This window comes from Cupressus sempervirens, chromosome 2, assembly GCF_028749045.1.
Source record: "Cupressus sempervirens isolate cs-2001-9-10 chromosome 2, ASM2874904v1, whole genome shotgun sequence".
Taxonomy (NCBI): Eukaryota; Viridiplantae; Streptophyta; class Pinopsida; order Cupressales; family Cupressaceae; genus Cupressus; species Cupressus sempervirens.
The window spans coordinates 627920592-627928531 of NC_143119.1; positions in this window are offsets into that span (position 1 = coordinate 627920592).

A 7940-nucleotide genomic window follows, 5' to 3' on the forward strand; every position below is an offset into this window, starting at 1 on the left:
AGCTTACACCAAAATAATGATGTTATTATGAAGATTTAATTTGGAACATATTGTGAAAATATTAACAATTTAATAGAATTTTATTGTCATAATGTTACTTGAAAAAATGTATATATTTACAAGAACATATTGATGCAATAAAGGAAACAAGAAATAAATTTTTATTTTATGTTTAAAAATTTAAGTTGTAGAGGAAAAGAAACCTAGCTACAAGAAAGACCATGATAAAGATTATCTCTTCAACAAAGACAACATCCTAGGAGAAGCAAGAAGTTGGGTCTCAAAAGTGTGAAAGTCCATAGATTAAGATCACACTCTTAAACATAAATTAAATTATTCATTTTATAATTTTAATAAAATAGAATCATATTGCACTCCACTAGGTTTTAGCAATAACAATTGATGGATGACCTTGTTAATAGACATTTCTATGGATGTCACCCATAGAATTCCAAAGTTAAGAAATCTCATTATCATTTCAAAAATTTGTAGACTTTTAACAAAATAATAATATATCTTTCTTTGATCGTTTATAATCTTAAATATAAAATCTTCATGTTGGATCACATTTTGAATATAAAAAAATTGTTGGAATTCACAAGTGGGAAGATTTACTACTAAGAGGTGGGAGAGGGGGAAGTGAATCAGAAGTAACAAACTTTGACCTCTAAAAATTTTAGCTGAAATTAATACATGCATGTAACATATCTAATAAACATGAAAGTAAAGGCATGCATGAAAATAAACAACACAATATTTGATCACCCAGAAACCCTCCAAAATGAGAAGTTAAAATTGGGGTGGGGATGACACCCACAACTTATCACTGTAGAAATATGTAACTAATCAAGGTTACAATGTTTTGACCATCATCAATGGTTTTCCTGTGAGAGGCCTGCCCTAGGAAAGGGTCAACACCCTATTAAAAGTGCACCTATCTAAAGGATTTACAAACATTCACTTGGAATGTCACCCTGTTAGAAGATTTACAAAATGGTTGTTAAACCAACCTATCATAATAGGATTTTCATTCTCTTAATACAATGGCTAGAAAGTATAATAGAATGTTTTGACCTGATCACTTACAATCTTTAATTTCTAATTTTAGATCAATGCTCTATTCATTCTAATCCGATCCTCTTTGATCTAATATAATTATATATGAAGTGTTGATGCTCTATTCTATTGTTTAACTGATTTCATCAATTCCTCTACTTTACTAAGTCACTTGTTCTCTTCACCCTTCTACTCTTCGCTTTGTTCCACTCTTCTTAATCTTCTCAACACTTGAATTATGAGGCTTCATCCTTCTTAAAAAGTTTTCATGACTTAGGGTTAGCTATGAATTAACGATTAAGATTCATTCATTTTTCCTCTTTCGCATTTCACTTTTTTGATTGGCTGCATGCAGAGTATATAGGAACTCTAAAAGATTTGATCTTATCTTTATAATTCTAAATTTGTCTATTAGTTGTCATGCAACATGATCTACATTCGAGTTTGTGAAGGAACAAACTCATATGTTAATACTATATCACTCGACACTTGTTGATTTTTTATGCTTGACACTTATTAATTATTGATGCTTGACACATATAGGAATTATGTCTTGCTCGGCACCTATAGTTCACTTGGCACATATACTGCCTTAGCATCCATTCTCACTCAGTAGTTGAAACTTGCTCAACACTATCTATCTTCTCGGCATCTGAATGACTCGGCACCTATTGAATTTCTAGCTCGGCACATACTATAACTTGGCATCTATATTATACTCAACATCAACTTAAAAAATTTCTTAAGTGTGTTGACACTCAATTGTCAAAACCAATCTGATACCAACAATCTCCCCCTTTGACACGAGTTTCAAAAACACTTAGCTATACATGATGAATCTAATCTCTTCGAGTATAATATACATTTTGTTTGGTATATATATCAAATTTCAAAAATCTTCAAAATTTTGTGAAGATACCACAAAATTTATAACTCCCCATGAGCTGATGTGCCTTTTTTGTATCCAAAAATTCTCATGTTGATTCCATTCCTTGCCTTGTCATTCTTTCCCTTATCTGCCCCATTCTATTTGTTCTATTCTAAGCTCCCCCTTTCACACATCTTCCCTTGTAGTTATAATTTCCTTTTGGCACACACACACACACACACACACACATTTCTCCCCCTTTTTATTATAATCTCCCCCAAAAATGTTATCTCCCCCTTTTTGACACTTATGTCAAAGGGTTCTATACATTAACTGAATACTTAGCCAAAAAAGATTTATTTACCTCCATTACTATTTTCAAAGTAGCATCCCAATTGTCTAGTGCAATTTCTAGTGCTTTAAGTTGGATGGTTGTCTCTCCTACAAGGTGAACTAGGCCTTCTAATGTAGAAAGATTGGGGTCTTTCTTTAATGCATTTTCAGTGTAGGCCAGTTCCTTCTACAAAAATTCCATGTGTGGGGTGATGGAAAATTGAATTTGTATCAATTTGGCCTTTATATTTTCCTCATCTAATGTTAACATAGCTAATTCCTTCTGACTGTGAAGCATAGTTTGAAAATGCTTCTCACTCTGAGCTAGATCCTTGGGTAGCTGCATGCTTGATATCTTAAGGTTTCTCTCCTACCCCATTATCCTTTGGCTGGTCTCTTGTGTGAATAATGATGGATCACACAATTTAGAGTACAATGAGAATATGTTCTCAAGTATTGTCTTCACCTTCTCTATCTTCTTAGCCAACTCTACCTATTAGAGTGCTATTTCACTAGATATTCTTTCATTTACCTTTATTTGGAACTTCTTTTCTGACCATTCTAACAATTTGGCATTAGTATCTAGGTCTTCATTTTGTACCTAGTCCACTATATTTGATAATTGTTCCATGATTGCCTTGATTTCATTAGGTACCTACAAGCTGAATGCATCTAGAAAGATGTCTTTGATTTCAATTAATGCTTTCCTTTGTTTATACTCATTTTTGAGTATCTCCTATTTCTTTTTCTTTTCCAGTGCCTCTTACACTTCATTTATCTGATCTATGTTCATGGTTGCATAGTCATACTTGGGAATGATTATCTCTTCATCTAGAGTAGGGTCTCCATAGTGAAGTACCCTTGCAACCTTTGTAAAGCTCAAGCCTGGTGCTAAAATTTGGAGTGGTATTGCTTTAGTGCTTGGCTATTGATTTATTCTAGTTGGAGTCCCTATTGTAGGAAAATTTATCAATGTTTGTATTGCCTCTTGTTCCTTCTCCTTAGGGATTTCCTCCTCTATTCTATCTTGATCAATTATTGTTATTTGAGGTGGTGCTCCTTGTTCTTGTGTAGTAGGAACAAAAGTGTCCATCTATCATGTTTGATCCTTTTCTTGCTCCTGAGCAGTTGTAATGTCTAGTAGTATTGAGTCAACCATAGTAGATGTATCTTGTGCAACTTGCTCTTGGGGTTTTCCACTTATAGCTATTGGAATATGTGAAGGTGGTTCTTGTGGATTCACCTTCTCCTTTTTAATTTCAGCTACAGCCTTTTGTAGTTCTTCCACACTCACCAAGATTGGGTTTGTACATAGTTGTGCTTGTAGTGTAGTCTAGTGAAGGATCCTTTTAAGGTCCTCTGTAGTCAACAAGTTTCTGTTCCAACTCAAAATGTTAGGAGCATATTGCACAATTACTGTAATTGCAAGTATGGGAGTTACATGTGGAGGACTTGGAGGTGGAAATTGTATGTCTTGCACACTCTGATATGTTTGTTGTTGTTCTTTCCATATCATCTTTTTGTGTTTCCCTCTCCATTGCAACATTTTCCTTATCTTTCTCACCTTCATCTTCCTTATCATTTTCATCCTCTTGACCATTGTTTCTCCCTTGTTCTTCTTCCATAGTTGTGAGGCCATAGATTAATTTCCACATTAGAGTGGACTTCTTCACAACATCCTCAATCTTATTTTTTAGTATACTGAATGCTCTAAACTTGGGTGCAAATTTTCTCCCATGTTTCTTATTTTCTTTGCTGATTTTCCCTTTAGTAAGTTCAGTCATAACTCGAGCCAATGTTGACTCTCTTATTTCTTTTTCTATATTCAAGAAATAATGCCATTTATTCTCTACAATAGAATATAACTCCTGAGGCATTGAATTGTCAAGTTCAAGTGGATTGTTCTTGAGATTCGCCATCATGGTGTAAACTGACTCTTCAACCATGTTTTGTTCATCTCTATTCAACTTATTAAAATCAATGTTAGGATAAACCATAGACAAAAATAAAAACTACATGCAAATATAACCAATAACAAAAAATAACAGATCACATAGAAATGAACACAAGGCACCAAGATTTAACGTGGTTCACCCAATCCCTGGGCTACATCCACCAAACAACAAGTCTGATCTTATTACAATCCAGTGATTACAACCTGATTATAGTCCGTAATCCCTTAAAACTCAATATCGCCACAAGAAGCAATTTTTCATCATAACATAATGAAAATACCCAACCCTAAATCCTTTTATACAAGTATTAAACCACTTTAGGGTTATAAAATGTCAGCCATAAATTAGCCATAACTTTAGTGGTGAATCTATGAATAGTACCAATTTTTTTTTTTTATGGAGTATGTATAGTACTTTCTAGATCAGTTACCACAATCTAACAGTCTCCCACTTGGGGACTAATTAGGCTCCACACTAAACAACAATCTCCCACTTAGAGACTAATCCTGTAGCAATACCACTACCACATGGGGCTCCCACTAGATCACACCACCCTAGACTCTATTGTTCTTTTATTTATGTTCAGTCTAGAAGACCAATCGAAGCTGAAGAGGAGTTCAACTTCTCCCTTGTGACAAAATTTGTCAACATATCTGTTGGATTGTCATTGGTATGTATCTTCTCTAGCTTTCACTGTCCATCCTCCAAAACTGACCGAATAAAATGGTACCACAACTATATGTGTTTGGTCTTAGAATGCAGAGCTGAATTCTTTGAGAGATGAATGTCACTCTGACTATCTGTGAACAAATAATTATCCATCTGAGGATGTCCCAATTCTTTCAAGAAGAATTGAATCCATATCATGTCCTTGGCTACCTCTATAGTAGCAACATACTCTGCCTCTATAGTGGATAGAGCATTAATCTTCTGTAACCTAGAAACCTAGCTCATGGCTGCCTCGCCAATAGTAAAGACATAACATGTAGTACTCCGCCTGGTATCAATATCCCCTGCCAAATCTAAGTCAACATAGCCTTGTAAATTAGTAGTAGATCCCCCAAAGTGTAAACACTTATTGGACGTTCCTCTCAAATATCTAAGAATCCACTTGACAACATTCCAATGCTCAAATCCTGGATGACTCATATACCTGCTAACGACTCCCACTGCATGTGTAATATCTGGCCTAGTGCATACCATAGCATACATCAAGCTTCTTATAGCTGAAGCATAGGGTACCTTGGACATCTTATCCTCCTCTTCTTGTGTCTTAAGATACATCTCCTTAGTCAATTTCAAATGACTAGGTAAAGGTGTGTTGACAACTTTAGCATTCTCCATAGAGAAACGTTGCAACACCTTCTCAACATAATTAGCTTGAGATAGTGTCAATGTTTTGTTCTTCCTATCTTTGAAAATCTTCATACCAAGGATTTGTTTTCCTGCCCCCAAATCCTTCATAACAAATGCATGTGCTAACTGGCATTTTAGCCCATTAATATGATTGATGTTAGACCTAGCTACAAGCATATCATCAACATATAAACATAAAATAATGTAGCTATTATCATCCAACCTCTTAAAATAAACACAATAATATGAATGACACCTATTATAGCCATGCTTATGCATAAACCTATCAAATTTTAGATACCATTTCCGAGGTGCTTGTTTCAAGCCATATAAACTTTTCTTCAATTTGCACACTAAGTTCTCCTTACCTTTGACCTTAAATCCCCATGGCTGAGCCATATATATTTCTTCATCCAAATCATCATGAAGGAAGGCTATTTTAACATCCAGCTATTCTAAAGGTAAATATTTAGTAGCCACAAGACTTAAAACAATACAAATAGAAGTCATTTTAACAATAGGAGAAAATATCTCATTAAAATCAATTCCCTTTTTTTGTGCAAATCCTTTTACAACCAACCTGGCTTTAAATCTTTTCTTAGCTCCTTCCTCTTCTTTCAACCTATAAACCCACTTATTCTATAAAGCCTTTTTACCTACAGGAAACTTGCACAAATCCCATGTCTTATTCTTCAGCGTAGAGTCCATTTCATCTTTCATTGCATACTCCCACTGAATCTTAGTATCCACCTGCACAGCTTCATCATAACTTTCAAGTTCACCAACATTAGTAAGTAAAATAGAATACAAAGAGGGAGAAAATCTTTGTGGAGGTCTAATTTTCCTTGTTGACTATCTAACATTCACTAGTGCGTGTGGTATTTGTTGTTGTGGTTGTTGCACATCATGAGGAATGGCTGGAACATTAGCTTTTGGAGTATAACCTAGCACTACATAATCATCTTCTTTCTTCTCATGTTACTGCAATAGATCTTTGTACAACACTTTCTCATTGAATATGACATCTCAACTTCTAACAATTTTATGATTTTCAAAATTCCAAAGCCTATAACCAAATTCATTAATGTCATATCCAACAAAGACACATTTCTTTGATTTAGCTTCTAGCTTGGTTCTATTTTCAGAGTCTATATGAGAAAAAGCTTCACAACTGAAGGTCTTGAGAAAAGAATAACTCACCTTCTTACCAGTCCATGCCTCCTCTAGAATACCATAGCCCAAAGGAGTAGAGGGACCTCTATTAATCAAATATACTACAGTATTAACAACCTCTGCCCACATGTGTAAGGGCAACCCAGCATGCAACCTCATGATCCTTGCACACTCCATTATAGTCTTGTTCATGCATTCAACCACTCCATTTTCTTGTGGAGTCCTTGGAACAATTTTCTATCTATGAATACCATTAGTGGAGCAATAATCTTCAAATTCATGACTGCAATACTCACTACCATTATTAGATCTAAGATGTTTTAATTTCTTACCAGTCTCATTTTCAACCAAGCATTTCCATTTCTTAAAAGTTTGAAACACAACAGATTTCTATCTAAGGAAATAAACCCATACTTTTCTAGTTGCATCATCAATAAATGTAACATAATAATGAGAGCCACCAATGGAAGATACCTGAGCTGGTCCCCATACATCTATATGCACAAGCTCTAATTTCTCCTTTTTGTTTTCCTTCCCAGTCTTTACAAAACTTACTCTCTTTTATTTTTCATACACACAACTTTCACAAAAATCCATATTAACACATTTTAGACCTGGTAAAACTTTCTTTGAATGAAGTACTTTCATACTTTTCTCACTCATGTGCCCAAATTTTTTGTGCCACAATGTTGTATCATAATCTACAGTAGCTATTTGTTCTCCCTACTCAACTGCAACAATTGATCCTGAACATTCATTTTTCTCTGAAACAATCAAAGTAGAAGGAACAATATGACCTGTACAAAGATATAAGGTGCCTACTTTCACACCTTTTGCTACTATGAGGGAACCTTTTGAAACCTTCCAATTTTTATCATTAAAAGTAACTACACAACCCTCAGCACCGAGTTACCTCGCTGAAATTAAATTCCTACTTAGCCTTTAAACATGTCTTACTCCATGTGGTAGCCAATGATTCATATTCTGCAACTTAATATTAATTTTTCCCTTTCCAACAATTTGACAGGGTTCATTATCCCCCAAATAAACAAGCCCAAAATCCCCTTGGACATAATCAATGAAATAACCTCTATGAGGTGTAGCATGAAATGAACCACCATAATCTAAAACCCATGAATCATCAACACTTTCTAAAGATAGAAGCAAAGCATCCTCTTTGGATTTGTTACTTACCACAT